Raw genomic sequence first — 19,600 nt, 5'->3', positions numbered from 1 at the left:
ATGCATTACTGTATTTTAATATTTTGTTGGAAGCCGCCCAGAGTGGCTGGGGAAGCCCAGCCAGATGGGCGGGGTATAAATAAATTATTATTATTATTATTATTATTATTATTATTATTATTATTATTACTCCATGGTAGTTGCAGTTATCTGCTCTAACCCAGGCTTCCTCAACCTTGGCCCTCCAGATGTTTTCGGACTACAATTCCCATCATCCCTGACCACTGGTCCTGCTAGCTAGGGATCATGGTAGTTGTAGGCCAGAAACATCTGGAGGGCCGAGGTTGAGGAAGCCAGCTTTAACCAGTGCTTGGTTGGTCTCACAGCAAAATCTATGGTGCTCTAGTGTTTAATTGTCCACAGTTCCCTAGAATTTTGGGGTACTTCTGCATACAAATGCCACCTTCATGTTTCTCAGTCTTCTCTTCATTTCTGCCATTACGGGGCTGCTGAGTTTGCTGTTAGAAGGTGTGCTGGTTCTGCATTCAGGTTCATTTCATGTTTCCCTTCTTGACTAAAAGAATCAACTGCTTGTAAATGTTCGCATAATCCAGGGGCAACCAGATAGCTCAGTTGGTTAGAGCATGTTGCCGATAACACCAAGGTCACAGGTTTGATCCCCATATGGGATAGCTGTACAGTGGTACCTGAGGTTAAGTACTTAATTCGTTCTGGAGGTCCATTCTTAACCTGAAACTGTTCTTAACCTGAAGCACCACTTTAGCTAATGGGGCCTCCTGCTGCCGCCGCGTTGCCAGAGCCCGATTTCTGTTCTCATCCTGAAGCAAAGTTCTTAACCCGAGGTACTATTTCTGGGTTAGCGGAATCTGTAACCTGAAGCGTATGTAACCTGAAGCGTATGTAACCCGAGGTACCACTGTATATTTCTGCATTGCAGGGGGTTGGACTATATGATCCTCAGGGTCCCTCTATGCTTCTATATAGCAGAAAAAGAAACTTGCTCCCCCCGCCAACAAAAATGGGAAAGGGGTGGGGGTTGCTTGGCACCTCCCTTGTAAATAAAGATAACCTTTCTGATAGCAGTAAGCTTGCTGATGGCATCAGACGTATTGCTGTTTTCCCATCATTGTGCATTTGCTCTAGAAGGCAACACTGCAGACATTTCAGACAGGCTCTTTTCTCCGCTACAGATATCTCAGTGAACTGTTTGATATTGTCCACCCCAGTTTCACGCATGTGCAATGCACTGATTTCAGAAGCCAAGATGGTCCCGGAGAGGTCCGGAGCGGATCCTGCACACCCACTTTTGACCTGCCCCTGCCTCTTTGCTGGCGTGGAGAGTGAGAGATTCTGCCTTCCACACTAGCTCAGCTTCCCTCTGGCACATTATGAATGAAGAGTGGGATGATGCCACTTCAAATTATTTATGACCAAAGCTTCGTATCAGCAGTGACCTGCCTCATTTCAGAGCTGCCTTGCAGCCAGCGCTCAAGTCCATCCAATTAGCCAGACAACAGAGAAGCCAGAGGACAGCTAGACAATTTGGCAATTAGCCTAACCAAGGCAGGTCAAATCATCCCCCCGCTGCCCCCACTCCTCTTCCTTTAACCCTCGAGAAATTTCCTAGGTAACCTGAAGGGGAAAACCATAAAAAGGCTCATTCTTGCTGAAACCTTTCAAGTGAATTAGATTTCTGATGTGTAAGTACTGTACACACAACCCAAAAGACTTCTCGGACGGCATAGAGGCCCTTTCTCCTCTTTTAATTTAAAAGGGTGAAGCAGAGGGGCAATTGTTTGCAAGAGGAACCGTTTCTTGCCCGTTCATGGGAAGGAATCCTTTTATGATGCTGCATAAAGAAAGAAAAAATGTTGATGGTGTTCCATCTGGAAAATCCAAAGCTGATTCCCAATTTATTTATTTTTGTACTGGCAGGACCAGATCCAGGGTAGGCAGCTTTCAGGCTTGTGGAATCTCATTTCTCTTTTTTTCTGAAACATTCAGATGCACTAACCAGAGAGCCAAGTGCAAAACAGTGGCTCAGGTGGGCAGGTGTACATTCAGAACATGTGCCTCTGAGAGCATGCCCAGTCCAGGAATTTCTAATCAGCCCCAGAACCAAGTCCACAAGTCTTTTCATTCAAAAATCTGATCCTGGCCCCTGCCTCCTTCCCACCCCAGACATTCACCCCCCAGCAGTAAAATTTAGGGGTGGGGTTTTGGAGACCAAATCCTATGAGGGACTGCTGAAAGTGATGGGTATATTCATCCTGGGAAAGAGAAGATTAAAGGAAGACATAGGGACCCAAGAAGCTGCAAGTCATGGCACATCTAGCCCAGTAATGTCTACACTGGTTGGCAGCAGCTCTCCAGGGTTTGGGGCAAGGCCAGTCTTATCTGGAGGCACCTGGTAGTCTTACATGACAGAGCTCTTCAACTATTGAAAGAGCTGGCTGGCAGCCCTAATCCTCTTTTGCTCCAGAGTGCAGGATGGGAACGAATGGGTGGAAACTGCAGAGAAGCAGATTTTAGCTCGACAATAGGAGAAGCTTTATAATGGTAAATGTTGTTAGGCAAGGGAACAGACTACACTGGAAGGTGATGCTCTCCTCTTCACTGGAGATATTGCAGGTGATGCTAGATGGCTCTCTGTTTGGGATGATGCAGTTGCACCCTGCATTGAGAAGAGGGTTGGACTAGATGACCCTCAGGCTCCCATCCTGCTCAATTCTATTACTCTCATGATCTATAGAAATTGCATCAAGGTAAAGGTAAAGGGACCCCTGACCATTAGGTCCAGTCGTGGCCAACTCTGGGGTTGCAGTGCTCATCTCGCTTTATTGGCCGAGGGAGCCGGCGGACAGCTTCTGGGTCATGTGGTCAGCATGATTAAGCCGCTTCTGGCGAACCAGAGCAGTGCATGGAAACGCCGTTAACCTACCTGCTGGAGTGGTACCTATTTATCTACTTGCACTTTGATGTGCTTTAAAACTGTAAGGTTGGCAGGAGCAGGGAGCCAGCAACGGGAGCTCACCCCGTCGTGGGGATTCGAACCGCTGACCTTCTGATCGGCAAGTCCTAGACTCTGTGGTTTAACCCACAGCACCACCCGCGTCCCATAGAAATTGCATACTTGGGGTCAGTTTGACCTGCTAGTTTTATTTGCACAGCGGGGGTCGTTCTGAGAAGGGGAATGGATTAAAAAACAAAATGCACCCCTTTGCCTAAAACGGTCCTGTCCAGTAAAAGTTCTATCAATTGCCTAAACTGCATGAGCAATATTTGCAAAGCTAATCGCCGTCCCAGGGGGTGGGGAGAGCACCCATGAAATGGGAGAACTGGGACCCATAAAAGCACAGAGCTTGAAGGAAATCTGCAGAGACAGTAATTGAGCCTTGGTCAGCCAGCAATAATCAAGGTCATTACAGAACATGCAGTGAGTGTCAAGTGGATCCCCTAATATTTATGGCCGTACAAGCTGGGTGAGTGTACGCAGCAATTGCCTTTCTGCTTTACGAGGGCCATATAGCACTGACAGGCCATGGGAGAGAGAGGGCAAGGCAAAAAAATTGGTCGAAATTGCCACCAAGGTAGAGCAAAGTGTTATAAAAGAGGAAATTATTCGGACTCCATCCATGCTGGCATGTTTGTGTTTCCGAACCTGTAAGTTCATTAGGCCTCATTCTGGCACCCTCCTGCACCACAGCAGAAGCAGTTACACAGCAGAACCAGTTACACAAATGCGTTGTGGGAAATTCGGGGCAGATAAAAGGAAGCACGCCTTCGCTCAGTGCTATGGAACTATGGAACTCATTCCTGCAGGATGCAGGGGGAAATAGGGACATTCCAGGATCAAATCAGACTGTCCCTGGTGGGGTATGAAATTCATGGAGGGTAGGTCTCCCATGAGCTATCAGCCATGATGGATACATAGAAATGCTGTGCTCAGAGGCAGGCTACTACAGAATACTAGATGCTAGGAATGAACAGCAGCAAAAGCCCATCACCATCATGTCCAGCTTGTCAGTTTGCGGTTAGATTGGTCTCAGCTAGGGCCAGGGCCTTTTCAGTACTGGCCCTGACTTGGTGGAACAAGAGTCACAAGAGACTAGGGCCCTGCGGGACTTGACATCTTTCTGCAGGGCCTGCAAGACAGAGCTGTTCCGCCTGGCCTTTGGTCTGAACTCAGTCGGACCCTTATGTTTCCCTCCACTTATGGTTTTGATCTATGGGCTACTATTAAAATGAGGCTGCATTTTAAATTATATTGTAACCTGTATTTTAAATTGGTTTATTTTTTCATTTTTATTTTTAATTGTAATTTTACTGGTGTTAGCCGCCCTGAGCCCGGCTCTGGCTGGGGAGGGCAGGGTATAAATAAATTAATAATAATAATAATAATAATAATAATAATAATAATAATAATAATAATTGATGTAGGCACTCCAGGGAAGCTGGAGAAGTAGAGGACAGAATGGGAAGAAAGAGCTGTGAGTGGAGAGGGTCCTTCCCTCATTTTCTGGGCCCCCTGGGAAACACAACAGACCTGCTGCCCCTGGAACTGGGTGTGGAGAGTGAAGCTGAATGGGACACAGCTGTGGGCAGCTTGAGGAATTACCATCCACTGTGGACCAGCCCATAAAATGCAACCCAGGCATAAGAGACTAGGGTGATGCCTGCTGTTTTCAGGAACTCTTTTCGTAGTGAGTGAGCTGAGAGTTTGCTTGGACCCTGGGTGAGAATTCGGAGGCTGAGATGGAGGGTGTGTCAGAAGGAAAATGAATGGAGCCAGTGTGGTGTAGTGGTTAAGAGCAGTAGATTCGTAATCTGGGGAACCGGGTTCGCATCTCCGATCCTCCACATGCAGCTGCTGGGTGACCTTGGGCCAGTCACACTTCTTTGAAGTCTCTCAGCCCCACTCACCTCACAGAGTGTTTGTTGTGGGGGAGGAAGGGAAAGGAGAATGTTAGCTACTTTGAGACTCCTACGGGTAGTGATAAGGCGGGATATCAAATCCAAACTCTAATAATAATAATAATAATAATAATAATAATAATAATAATACTTATACCCCACCCACATGGCCAGGCCTCCCCAGCCACTCTGGGCGGCTTCCAACAGGATATTAAAAACACAATAAAAGATCAAACATTAAAAACTTCCCTAAACAGGGCTGCTTTGTTGTTTATTTCCTTGACATTGTATTAATGCGACATTTTTATATGTAACCATGTAGCTTTTGAAATATTTGTGTTTAAGTTGTTTGTTGTGGCTTCAGTTTTCTGTTCACCCGTTAGAGATAGTTTAAAATACATTAAGCGGTATATAAATTAAACCATCACCATCATTAGAGCAAAATGATACCTCTGCCTACAGTAGCAGAATACCTTATGCCAAGGGAAAGGCTGCCATTTTCTTAGCCTATCATCTTGACCAAGACATTTAGCTGGCTGCTGTCAGCAACAGAATTCTAGGCTAGAGAAATCTGTGTCTGATCAAAACTTTCTTTAAAAAATGTTCTAATGTGCTTAGACATGTCCAATCTGCACACACCTGCCTTTACAACACACACACACACTCACACACACACACACACACACACACACACTGCTGTCCCAGAATGTGTGAAGCACCCCTTGAACGTAAGATGTCTTTATCCCAATGTGTATGCAAAGCACACAATGTACAATCTTTTTTATTATTTGTTTCAGTTCATGTCAGACAAGTAATGACTGAGGCCTTGGTTATATGTAGGAGGCTCACTGCAATCACATCTATAGATGATTGCATTTTTTTCCTCTCGTTGCAGTCTTCCTGACCTATTTCCCCCCCTCCCCTAGTTCGATATAAAAAAAGGAAGAAAAGGAAGGAGAGAGAGAGAGAGGAAAGATGGATGCTTTTAAGTTTTGAGTCAAGGTTGTGATATACAAGCTGCATTCACATGGTGGTTTATTCCATTTCTCTTCTTCCCTGTTAATTTCTGCATTATATCTGAGCTATAGCACGACGTAAAATGCATTTCTGGAAATCTAATGAAATATAGCACAAGTTTAACACTCATTTCTCTGTTATCTGATTGCAGAAATAATCCGTTTGCCGCCCCTTTAACCCAGAAAAATCACAGGAGTAAAGTGACAAAATCTGGGACTTTATACCAGTATACAGTTATTTTCTGCTGTTTTTGTGGGGAAATCACAGTGGAGCAGAAACATACATGTGTGGAAGGAGTGGGGGACTAGCGACGTTCCTCACTGACGTTCGTTGTGGTGCCACACAATGCCCAACCGGTGTGAATGAAATTCAGCGTGGCATACTGGTATATCGGTCAAAAAGTCACAGTTCTGCAACATACCAGGTACTGCAGTGTGAAAGGAGTGTTAGAAAATGAATGCCATGCAATACAACAATACCATAATGCAGTGTATAGTCGGACTGTGGAATTCAGTACCACAAGCTGTCAAGATGGCCGCCAAACTGGATGGTTTCACAAGAGGATTGGACAAATTCGTGGAGAATAAAGCTATCCACGGCCACTAGCCAGGATGCCTATGTTCTACTTCCACTATTGGAGGCAGTATTCTTCTGAATCTAGACAGCAAAATCACCTTGCCGACTAAGGTCCATATTGTTAAAGCTATGGTTTTCCCAGTAGTGATGTATGGAAGTGAGAGCTGGACCATAAAGAAGGCTGATTGCTGAAGAATTGATGCTTTTGAATTATGGTGCTGGAGGAGACTCTTGAGAGTCCCATGGACTGCAAGAAGATCAAACCTATCCATTCTTAAGGAAATCAGCCATGAGTGCTCACTGGAAGCTGAGGCTCCAATACTTTGGCCACCTCATGAGAAGAGAAGACTCCCTGGAAAAGACCCTGATGTTGGGAAAGATGGAGGGCACAAGGAGAAGGGATGACAGAGGAGGAGATGGTTGGATAGTGTTCTCAAAGCTACCAGCATGAATTTGACCAAACTTCGGGAGAGAGTGGAAGACAGGAGTGCCTGGCGTGCTCTGGTCCATGGGGTCACAAAGAGTTGGACACGACTAAACGACTAAAGAACAACATTCTTCTGAATTCCAGTTTCTGGGAGTCTAAGGTAGGGAGAGCACTGTTACCACATCCTTGTTGTGGGATTCCCATGAGTACTGGTTGGCCTCTGCTTGACAACAAAATGCTGGACTTGGTCGGCCTGTGGCCTGGTCCATCAGGCTCTTCTTATGCTCACATGACCAAACCCTACTTGAACAGTGCATAGCATTATTTTTTCCTGTGGAAATTATACCAATTATTTCTCAGTTTGCATCTGTGTGTAATATTAGCCTATGGAAGTAGTATATATATATGTTCCCTCCTTCATCCATGATTTGGGTGGACACCAGCTCCCTCAACCATTCCTCATATGGCTTGGTTTCCTTTTTTAAAATACATTTCTATAGTTTTTAACATATTAATTAACATTCATACAACAGAACTTCTCATCTTATACAATATTTTTTGGACTTCCGTCAACACCTCTGATGATTTTCCGTTCTTATCACTTCTTATGCATTTCTTAATTTCATATTACCTTTAATTATCTTTAACTAACAATTCTCTTCATTATCTTTTTTGCAATATTTCAAATAATACACCTTACAAAACGTCTTGCAAACCTACTAGCGTAATCTGTTCATCACAATTACTTTTCAAATAGTCCGTAAATTTACTCCAATCTTCTGAGAATCTCTGGTCCTGCAGGTTTCGAATCCTTCCTGTTAGTTTATCTAATTCTGCATAGTCCATCAGTTTCATCCTCCATTCTTCTTTTGTCGGTAATTCTTCCTGCATATGGCTTGGTTTCCAGACCCTTTATCATCTTGGTCACTCTCTTCATAGATTCAGGTAGGTAGCCGTGTTGGTATGATGCAGTCAAATAATAATAATAATAATAATAATAAATTGTCTAGTAGCACCTTATAGACCAACTAAGTTTGTTCTGGTATAAGCTTTCGGGTGCATGCACACTTCTTCAGATGCTTCAGATACTCTCCTCATAAATATTAAAATATTTTCCATTCACCCCTTGTAGTGCTCAAGTGAATGATTTTTGCAATGGAAAAGGAACCCAACTCAAGAGTTCCTTTCATTAACTTTAGCCCCATTCATACCTGGGATTGGAGTTTCAGTGCAGTTGGCCAGCACTTTCAAGCCGCTGTAGGAAAACCACCTTGATATTGCTGGAGAGAGCCTTCCCTCCACAATCAGCCTACGAGACAAACAAAACAAAGTACATTTTTCTGTACCCGGAGAGAAGCAAAATGATATCTTTTGACAGGGGCTGGCTGCTTGTTACCAGGATGCTAAATAAGCATATACAAGAGAGACCTGGAAGCTTTGGTTCAACTTTCAGGTTCTGCAAATGAAGGCTTACAGTGCATTGTCTGCCAGAAATTACCCACAAAGCTCAGCTCTTCTGAGATCCCTTTGCCATGTAGCGGCGAGCCCCTGTTGCAATCAATACATTTTCCATGGTTTCTGCTTGTCCACTGGCTATTATTTTTTTCCCTGGTTTTATTTTGCTTAGCAGTTTCAGCTGCATCAATACATTCAAACTGCACGTAGGCCTAATTGTAGTAGCTATAATCAGATTTTCCCCCCTCTTTCTTTCCCCCAGGTCTACCACTCTGGCTGGCAAGGTTACACAGTCCCGAGTTACAGAGAAAGGAATATGCTGTCATGAGCCACTTCGGTCTGAGAGCGCATTATTCTTTTCAATGCAGCGACACCCACACACGCAAGCCCATTCCCACCCCTTCTCGGCTTCTGTGCATTATTCCCGGGCATAAAGACAGAGGCGTACACACGGGGGAGGATTTGTTAGGCTTATATAATTATTGCGGGATTCAGAAGGTACATTTAGCAGCCATTAAGCTTGAGACATGAAGCAACAGGAAGAAAAGAAATGCCAATAATATCTACCCACTCAATTTTGGGCTGTTCTGAACTGTTCTATCTTGAAAGGCAAGGGAGGAGGTCATAGCTCAGGCTTGATCTACAGATGCAGCGGAATGAGGTGGGAGAACAGAATACAGATGAGCAGTTCCACACTCCTGGATGCCTGACTATGGCAGAAACTGCCCGCATGTGGAAATCTAGCACATCAGGGAGAACCGTTCTAGCACCCACTTGCTGTGTTGCGTGGAGGCTCTGTCATGTCATGGGAGAAGGTAGACGGACAGAATACAGTGGTACCTCGGGTTACAGATGCTTCAGGTTACAGATGCTTCAGGTTACAGACTCCGCTAACCCAGAAATAGAACTTTGCTTCAGGATGAGAACAGAAATCACGTGGCGGCAGCGTGGTGGCAGTGGGAGGCTCCATTAGCTAAAGTGGTACCTCAGGTTAAGAACAGTTTCAGGTTAAGAACAGACCTCCGGAACAAATTAAGTTCTTAACCCGAGGTACCACTGTACAGGCAAGGGATTCCACACTCTTGATTGCTTGCATGTGGTAAAAACTCCCCACATACAAAAATCTAGCACACCAGGGAAAGAAGTTCTAGCACCCACTTGGTGTGTTACACAGAGCCCCCTTCATGTGAGTAGCACATAAAGGAGGCTCCTGTTATTGTGAGAAGTTACACTGTGCACCCACGAGCACTGCAATGATAGGATTGGACACCAAAATCTTCATTCAGGTGTGGAATTGGACCAACACAGTGGTGGGTAACCATTTTGCCTAGCACGCCCGAGCTGAAAATCAAAAGTATGAGATGTGAATATCAGGGTGCATGCAGCTCTTCCTCAAGTGGCCTGGTGTGTCACACCATACATTTAAAGCCCTGTTATATTGCTTTAACAGCCATGGCCTCCCCCAACGAACTCTGGGAGCTGTAGTTTGTTAAGGTGCTGAGAGTTGTCATAAGACCCCTGTTCCCTTCACAGGACTACAATCCCCAGAATTCCCCATGAGGAGGGATTGTTAAACCACTCTAGGAATTGTACACATTGTTTGGTTAGAGAACCGCATTGCAAAAATTCAGAGAAATGTGAATTTTGAAGGATAGTTGTGTTTTGGGTCAGAAAGTGTGAATTAGGTAGTTTCTCACTAAAATGCAAGCAAAATTGAATTAATCCCCCACCCACAGACTAGCCTGACAAGGTTTTATTTTCTGTTGGTATTTTTGCCCCACCTGCCGGAGTCCATTGGATTCAGCTACTGACCTGATTGACACCCCAGGTGGACTTACTTTTTACTTGGGTGACATCCCAGAAAGCAGGATGTTTGCTGTTACCCTACATACGTCCTGACTCATGCAGAGGCTCTTTCTCGTAAGAAAGAGATCAGCCACAGACCCAGAGCTCAGGTGTGATTATTCAGGAGTTCAGGAGCAGGGCAAGAGGTTCAGAACTGGACAGAAGCAACGAAGATGTCCCAACAAGTTGCCTTGCCTTTCCCACCAAGCTTTTGAAGACCATATTTGCTTGTGAGGCTCTCTTGCCTGGTGGGAAGGTTGAGCTTTCACGTGTATACACCAGGCAAAAAAAAAAAGCTTCACCTTCCTGTTCTGCTGCCTGTTCAACATCGCCCATCAGCTGATCAAATGCCCCCTACTGCCATCCACCACTCTGGCTTTCTCCTCCACAGGAGGGTAGAGGGAAAACCAGCATCCTTGCTCCCCTTTCCAAAGCAGCTGGAGTCAGGGAAGAATGGGGAGAACCCACCTCCTCATAGCCACAATTCAGCAGCCCACCCTGTTTCTTCCTCCTCTGACTGAGCTGGCCATGCAAGCCTGACCCCAACAGTGCTGTGGGGCTCATGACACATGCCTTAGACCAAGACAGATTGGTTTGTGTAGTTCAGTACTGTCTGCACCAGGGTTTCCAAAACATGGGTCTCTAGCTGTGCTCAGACTACAATTCCCATCATCCCTGACCACTGGTCCTGCTAGCTAGGGATGATGGGAGCTGTAGTCCAACAGTTGGGGAACCACTGGTCTACAAGCAGTGACTCTCCAGGGATTCTGGCAGAGGTTGAACCTGAGACCTTCTGCTTCCACGGCTGATGCCCTACCACTGAGGTGTGGCCCTTCCCCATGACAAACCACTACTTGGCACAAAGGACACTCCATCCTCTTTTCTCATGTCCAAGTATCAAACCCAAAAGCTCTCGAGCTGCCTGCAATATATATTGGTGTGTGTGTGCATGCCAATTAGCAACAAGTAGGAGAAGCCGTAGATAGAATCAGGTCAACAGCACCTGAGGAGAGGCTAATCTTCCTAGCTCCTGGCTGTTTGAGTGGGAGGTCTGATTATCTTTGTGACAAAGCCTTGGGTTCACTCCTGTGTAGACAAAGACCCCCGAGGCGATTCTTGGCCCCTGCAGTGAAGTAAATGACTCCCTGCTTAAGTGGGGGCAGTTAGTGTGTGTGTGTTAGAACCTGCTCTCTGGTCTACTGGCATCAACCGGTCCTCTGCCTCTGTTGAAGCTAATGTGGTCCATGTTGGTGTTTTCACCACAGCAAGAACAAAGAGCGCTTGGGCTTGATGCACTGGCTCAGGGTGAAAGCTGTTGTTGGTCCCAATTAGTGCAGCCAGCTTGCATCCCCTTAATAAGTGTAGCCCAGGCAAACAATAAATTTTTAATACAGCCTCTCTTCATCTTACTGTTGGCTGTCCTGTCCGCCCCATCATTAGTCTCATTCCACCGCTTGGATTTCACTGTGAACTGGAGGCAGAATATACAAAACTTCCACCTTGTGTGTGTGTGTGTTGCCTTTCTTTAAAGAGACAAAGAGCCTTTCCCCAGATGTGAGCTAAATAGTCGTGATGAAGCTCTTTTTCCTGCAGGGTTTATATCCCCAAGATCTCTCCCTCTCTCTCTAACTATCAGATGGCTGGCAGTGAAAATCAATGTGCCTCAAGGAAATTTTATTTATTCCCTTCTTGCTCCCTTCCCTCCCACCCTCCCAAATACAAAAGGACACTGTAGCCAATATCTCTTGCAATAAATTTAATTCGGCCTTTTTTTTGCAGGGCCTGACAGCGAGCCCAGGAAGGAGGAGAGCCCTGCGTGAGACCCAGAGGCCTTTTCTTCCCACTTTGTCTGCGTTACACCGGATTACATTGAGGTGTGTTATTTTACATCACAGCATGCTGGAAATCGGCGTGAAGCGAGGCAGTGGGGCCGAAGAGAACACGGGAACATGCAAAATCCCAAATAAAAGAAAGATTTGCTAGAACTGCCATCTGCTCGACACTTCCTGGCACTTCTGGCTTCTTCGTTTCTTGCCAGCTCCATCTGTGTAAAGAATAACCACCTGGCTTTTCTCTTTTGTAAGTGACAACAGATATAAGTTCAGTCAAGTGGGGAACAAAATTCTTTAAATCAAAAGTTCCTGGTGCGTTTCCAGCTGGGCACTGTTCATTGGGGCATAATAATAATAATAATAATAATAATAATAATAATAATAATAATATAGGAGGGAGAGATTCTGCAGGGAGTAACAAGCTTGATTACATTTCCGTAAGTTCAACTTGACTTCCTTGTTGCAATTTTTAAACACTGTTCTGTGGCACGAGATGTGTGTGCAAAGTGTTTAGGAACACCAGCAAGCTAACCCTCACTCCCAAACTCCACCATTGTAAGGATGTGTATTTTTAAAAAAAGATGATTGTGCATAAGTGCGAACTTAATAAATTACATACATGGGGGTGTTTTGTGGCTTGGCAACTCTGGTACGCTGGTGCAAGTGGACAAAAAAGGGATGCTTCCAGGCACTTTGATGTGGGGTGGGAGATTCAAGTGCATTCTGGAAATTTAGGTTTGTGTAATTCAAGTGGATCAAAATGCTCTATTACCCTAGTGAATGGGTAGGCAAACTAAGGCCCGCGGGCCGGATCCAGCCCAATTGCCTTCTAAATCCGGCCCACAGACAGTCCGGGAATTAGCATGTTTTTACATGAGTAGAATGTGTTATTTTATTTAAAATACATCTCTGGGTTATTTGTGGGGCATAGGAATTCGTTCATTTCCCCACCAAAAAAAATATAGTCTGCCCCCCCATAGGATCTGAGGGATGGTGGACCGGCCCCCTGTTGAAAAAGTTTGCTGATGCCTAGTGCAACTAACACAATATTTTTTAAAATGACTTCTGGCAGTTAAGAAAGCAACAGAAAAAAGCATTAAAAAGTATAGGATGAATGAATAATGGGAAGACATCCTGCAAGCAAATCAAGGCCAGTGCTTCTTGTTGCATAACTTCCTGGCAAACCAATCAGAATGAACCTTCAATAAGGACATCTGATCCCCTGTGCTTCTGTCATGTCCAAAGAACTTTACCATCGTCAACACCCTTTGCATTCTAGAGAGCGCATTTCAAGTAGATAACTCGCCTGATCTCACCAGTCCTAACAAGTGTTCTGAAAGTTAGGTCAGTGTTACAGTGGTACCTCAGGTTACACACACTTCAGGTTACAGACTCCGCTAACCCAGAACTAGTGCTTCAGGTTAAGAACTTTGCTTCAGGAAGAGAATAGAAATCGTGCTCTGGCGGCGTGGCGGCAGCAGGAGGCCCCATTAGCTAAAGTGGTGCTTCAGGTTAAGAACAGTTTCAGGTTAAGTACGGACCTCCGGAACGAATTAAGTACTTAACCCGAGGTACCACTGTATTACCCTGGCTGTAAAAAATAAAAAATAAAATATGCCATCAAAATGGAGGGGAAGAGGAATAAGCGATAAAGCGAGGCAATCTTTGGGGATTTTGTAGGTGTGTGGATTGCTAGGCTTGGCAATAGATCTGAGAGCATGGGGAAGACTGGAGTAAAGGCAACTTATGTTACAAAGGCTTTAATGGCCTCCTAAGAAAGGAGGAGGCAGTGTGAGTCCTCAGAGCTGCAGGCAAAGTAGTGTGCATGGTGACAGTAGCAGGCAGACAGAGATCTGCAAATGTGTTGGACAGCATTATAGAAGATGCTGCAGATGGGGGCTTGAAGCCAGTAAAGGTGCCCATGTGAATTCATGGTGGGCTCACACTCTAATATGCAAGTCGCCTACTTTTTACTACACCCCAAACAGATCTCAGAAAGAGAATAAAATTTTGCTGCTCCAGTGGGCTTTTAAAGGGTAAACGACAGCCTTTCAGTCTTCATCACTGGACATTTAAAATGTCCTCCTTCAACGGTCTTGCAAGTTGTGCTTGTGCACATTCTGAATCAGACAATTGGTCTCTCTGGTCTGGTGATGCCTTCTGTGACTGACAATGGGTCTCTAAGGTCTCAGGCAAGTAGTTTGGCCAACCCTGCTAGTCAAGGTCCTCCTAACAGCAGATTGAACCTGGGGCCTTCCGTGTTCGAAGTTCTATCACAAAGTTGTGATTCCTCTTCAGTATAGCAGTATAACAGTAGTGGGGAAGCAGAGGCTCTCAAGATATTTCATGGATTACAACTCCTGTTAGCCCTGACCATCGGCTATGCTGGCTGGGACAGATGGGAGTTGGAGTCCTACAACATCTGAAGGACCACTGGTTCCCCTGTGTTATATACAGAGTCAGAGTATATAGACCCAAGTGCATATAGCATATATAGTGTACAGAGTATATAGACTCAAGTCCTGCCTTCTCCAACTAACAGCGGCCCTCTGGGAAGAGGGGCCTGTTCTAGCTCAGCAGATCTCGTTCCTTCTTTTTATTTTATTTTATTAAATTTCAAGAAACAGGGTATTAGCAAAAGCATAACATTACCAAGACAATTTTAGCAATGTCGTTCATATCAATTGCATCATTAGGATGCACAGAAGCACAGGGGATCAGATGTCCTTATTGAAGGTTCATTCATGTACTCTCTTACTTAGTTTCTCAGATAAAGCAATTTTCCATACTTCTTGTTTCCATTGTGTGAAATGTCCTTTACAATTTTTTGCTTTGAGCAATCGTGCTGCTACAAGAAGAAAAGTGATAAGTGAAAAGTTCCTTGTGCAATAACTTAAGCTAAGTATCTTTAAAAGTTGTTAAGAAACCTAGGCATGTGTTGCATGGGACATGCTATTTCATAATTTTGCTTATTTCTGCAAATACCCTTTTTCAAAATGATTGCACTAGTTCACATTGTCCACCATTTTTGGAAAGTCATGCACCCTTTCCAACATTCTGCAGAGAATGTTTTGTCTATATAGCTGACTCTTATCAGGTAAAACACTTTATCTCAAATTCAACAGTTAAATCTCAAGCAATTAGACCATTGACACCATTTGAAAACCTGATTTTGAATATGAACAACCCACCCAAATTATTAATTTTATACAAAATATTTACCTGACCTAGCCAATGTTCAGCTATTAAACAAAATTGGGGAAAGGACTTTGGTATAAGAATTGAAGAAGCAGATTAGAATAGTCTATGGACACAAAAAAAACAAACCTGCACTAAAATCAACATAAAGCCGTATTAGAGAAAATGCTTTTAAATTTTACATTAATGACATTTTACATCTGTAAGACTCAGCTGATCTTTTTAAATGGGCATGTGTAGAACTGTACTAGGGACTCCTGCTTACCAAGGATATGGGTTTACCCCACTAGGGAAGGACAAATCTTGTCAATTCCAGTTTCCCATTTTTATTTCATTTTAGCTCCCACATTTCCACATCAGTTTGTAATATTTTTTTTTAAAAAAACTACCAACATTCTAGTACACATTTCTTCTAATATACACATTTGTGTATGCTATGTTCCCTAATATGCACATTTTCCTTTTCTTTTTTGAAAGCAACATTTCTGTAATATATTGAGGTTTCATGTGTTGTGTTCCCCAATTAAGGCCCATGTTCCCTTATCATATGCATTTTTGCTTGGTTGGAGGACTGCATGGCAAATGATGGGGAAGTGCAAATGTTGAAAGGCAGCTGCATCGTGGTTCTCATATCGTTTAGAGAAGCGGGAATTAGGTAGGTTTATATTAAAATGCAAACTGAGCTGTACTTCCCACCCATCCGTTGAGATCCAGCACTTCTCCCCTCCCCTCGTTTTTTCATTAGGGAAAGAAAAGAGGGGAATAACTCAAGAATCAAGTAAGTAAAATAACATTTCAAAAATGTGTATTACAGGGGTCAGCTAGGCTGGGTCGAATCTACTTTCTGGAGTTTGCCTGCCCTTTCAAGTGTGATCACAGCCCTACAACCCTACAGCCCCTCAGTTCTCATTGCAACAATTCTGCCCCCACTTTCCTTCTCTCTCTCTCTCTCTCTCTCTCTCTCTCTCTCTCTCTCTCCAGATTCCCTCCTCCAGATTCCCTCCTGCTTGGAGAACATTACTTAGATTGATGGCAGCTTTCATATTAACTATAAGCCCTTTTAATTACACTGCCTGTGGAATTTATTTCTGTAAATTAAAACGCTCCTCTGCACCGTTTGACTTTATGCCTGCAAGAAATGATAGCGCTCAAGTTGTTTTATACTGAGTCACCCCAAAGGGCAATTAGAGTTTCCGTGGACACACAGAAGTGCAGGATTGAGCCAAAAATCTGACCTGGCTCTGCTGACACTCCTATAACCCCTTCTCCACTAGCCCCTGCCGTACAGAGAAACCTCAAAGCAGCTCCCGTGTTAAAACTCGTCCCCCCCCTTCCTTCCCAGTCATTGTTCTCCAGCCCTTCCAGCATTAGCTGATATTCCTCCTCTGGACTCCTTGGGCTTAGATTTATTATTCTTACAGCGATGGCGTCGAATTCCACTTGAAATCAATTAGCACAGGTGCTCTGAGATGAATGTTCAGGCTTGGAAAAAAGGTGATGAAAACATAGCATTTAAATAGAAATCAATTTTCCTTTCATGTATTTCTTCCTAGCTGCTGACCCAAAATTAATAGTTTTTAGATATTTGTGTGCAAAGAGAAGATTTCTCTCTCGCAAAGTGCTTTTATTTATTATTTAGGGCATTGGTAGCCCGCCTTTCCTCTAAGGAGCTCTCGGGGGGAAGGTGTATGTGGTTCTCCCTCTCCCCGGTTTATCCTTGCTAACAACCCTGGGAGGTAGGTTAAGTCTGACCCAAGGTCACCCAGGAAAATTCATGGCTGAGTGGGGACTAGAACCCTGGTCTCTCAGGTCTTAGTCCAGCATGTTAACCGCTACACCACACTGGCTCCTGTGCCCTCCTCCCATCTCATTCCTATCTAAATGCAGCCCTCCAGGATTCTCTGTGTGGCTCTTGGGACCCTCCTCAGACCACACACCATTCCCACGCACATCTTCTCTCGCCACGTGATGCTGCCCACATACCTTGCTTTGTGCCCTCCTTGAGTGAACTTGACCAGCTGTAAAGTGTCCTTGAGCCAGGATATTTATTGCCTTGAAGGAGGATGAAGAGCTCAGTGGGAACAAGGAAACCTCAGAGCTTTGCGTGGTTGGAATGTAGCCTGCTGAACCAAATGGAAGCCACGTCCTTTGAACTGCCCACTTTTGCCTTTGGCCCCGCCCCCACTTGCTTGTAGCCCCTCAAGATGGAAAAGGTTCTCCACCCCTGACGCAGAGGCTGGAGGACCATTGTTGGTATTCATCTGTCTCAAGAGACAATGGAGTGCACCTCCAAGGGTGAAGTCAAACCGCTGCTGTTAGAAGCACCGAAGTGATTTGTCTGGGGTGCAAGCCTGGGCAGTGTGTATGGAGGTCCTTGGCTGCCCAGACAACAAGACCCCCACTCTTGGCCTCTCTGGTGTGGTCCAAAGGAAAGCAGAGCACCAGCTTTGCTGTAGGAAATCCCAGAAGGAGGCGTGCAAGGCTCCATCCAACTGCCTTAGGGACTCCGGATTTGTGTAGGGTTTGCTCCTGAGCCTTTTCTTCCTAGCCATGACTGCTTAAAGTGGTGCCATAGTGGCCATTTTTGGAACTGCCATTGCTTCCCTCCAAGAATGCGGGGAAATAGAATCTGGTGGTAGCACCGAGACTTCCATCTAGGGCAGCGGTTCTCAACCTCTGGGTCCCCAGATGTTGTTGGACTGCAACTCCCACCATCCCTGAGCTCTGGCCTTAGCTATGGGTGATGGGAGTTGTAGTTCAACAACATCTGGGGACCCACAGGTTGAGAAAGGCTGCTCTAGGGGATGCCTAGCACCCCTTTGCAGAAAGCCACCATGCCTGATGTGGGTTTTTTTTTCTGATAAGAGGGAGGCGTTATTTCATAGGGATGAAGGGGAAGTTACTCCATTCAGTTTGCATTTAAAGACAAACTCACCTCGTTTGCACCTTCTGAAACAATACAAGAACCAATACACAGCCATCCTTCAGAATTCACACTTCTCTGAATTTTGCAATGCAGTTCCCCAGTCAGGTAACATGTAGGAAAATGAATATAATGTGGAAATAACATACAAAAATGCATCACTGGGGCGGCGGCGGCGGGGGGGGGGGTTGATTTGCAAAATTGTGTATATTAGGCAAAATTGCATACAAACATTTCTCTATCCACTTTATGCATGCCATAAAATCTTCTGTCGTGTCGCCTCTTGATCTCCTCTTATTGCATTTTTTATTACAACAATTGCAAACTGATGTGAGATGGAGAACTGAATGTAGGACTGGAAAACTGAGAAACACGGAAATCGACTGATTTCCCCACCCCTACTATAAAAGCGGTTAACATCTGTGTTGTAGGTGCACCTAGAGCAAAATATAATCTGGGCTTCATGGTACCTTTCCGAGCCGACAAATCATGTGTACTGCTTCTCCCCCACCCAAGAACCCCACAAAATCCTGTGTGTTTCTAATGGTAATCTGTTTCAGTTTTTTGTTGCCACAGTGATGAACATTTCAATAATCATTTGCTGTATTTGTCATTATCCTTTTGAGCGGAGGCTCCTAATCCCTCAATTGAAGGCAGCATTTGTCCCCAAAGTAAAATAATTGTCCTTACAGTGCCCTGACCCTTCTGGGCTTTAGCTTTCCATCCTTATGATGATGATTATTAATCTTTTCCAATCATTCCCCCCCTTCATCATCTGTTTAGGGCAGGATGCCTGAAATACAGCCGTTAGTGCAAATGGCCGGGGCCCGTAAGAGAGCCCTAGATTCTAATCCCAGCTGTGACCACTGAGTCACTCAGTGCAAACAGCAAACAAGTCTGTTGCTTGACCTCTTTGTAACTTCTCAAACCCAGATAAAGCCAGACTAAAAGTAGGACATCCTGAACAACAAGATATGGCATTTTCCACTAAGCTGGCCTGGAATGAGAAATGACAAAGCAATGCTCTTTCCTGATATGAGAGAAAGGGGGAGTGAGAGGAAAACCTACAAGTGTGCAGGACTTTCAGAAATGCCTACAACTTATGCCTCTCACTCCTTTTGCAAACTCTCTTAATGAGTCCCTTGCCACCAATATGAGGTAAAGGGACCCCGACCATTAGGTCCAGTCATGACTGACTCTGGGGTTGCGGCACTCATCTCGCTTTATTGGCCGAGGGAGCCGGCATACAGCTTCCGGGTCATGTGGCCAGCATGACTACACCACTTGTGGTGAACCAGAGCAGTGCACGGAAATGCCGTTTACCTTCCCGCCGGAGCAGTACCTATTTATCTACTTGCACTTTGAGGTGCTTTCGAACTGCTAGATGGGCAGGAGCTGGGACCGAGCAATGGGAGATCACCCCATCACAGGGATTCGAACCGCCAACCTTCT

This window comes from Podarcis filfolensis (genome assembly GCF_964270895.1).
Source record: "Podarcis filfolensis genome assembly, chromosome: 11".
NCBI classification, from domain to species: Eukaryota; Metazoa; Chordata; class Lepidosauria; order Squamata; family Lacertidae; genus Podarcis; species Podarcis filfolensis.
Note: the sequence above shows the minus strand (reverse complement) of the source record.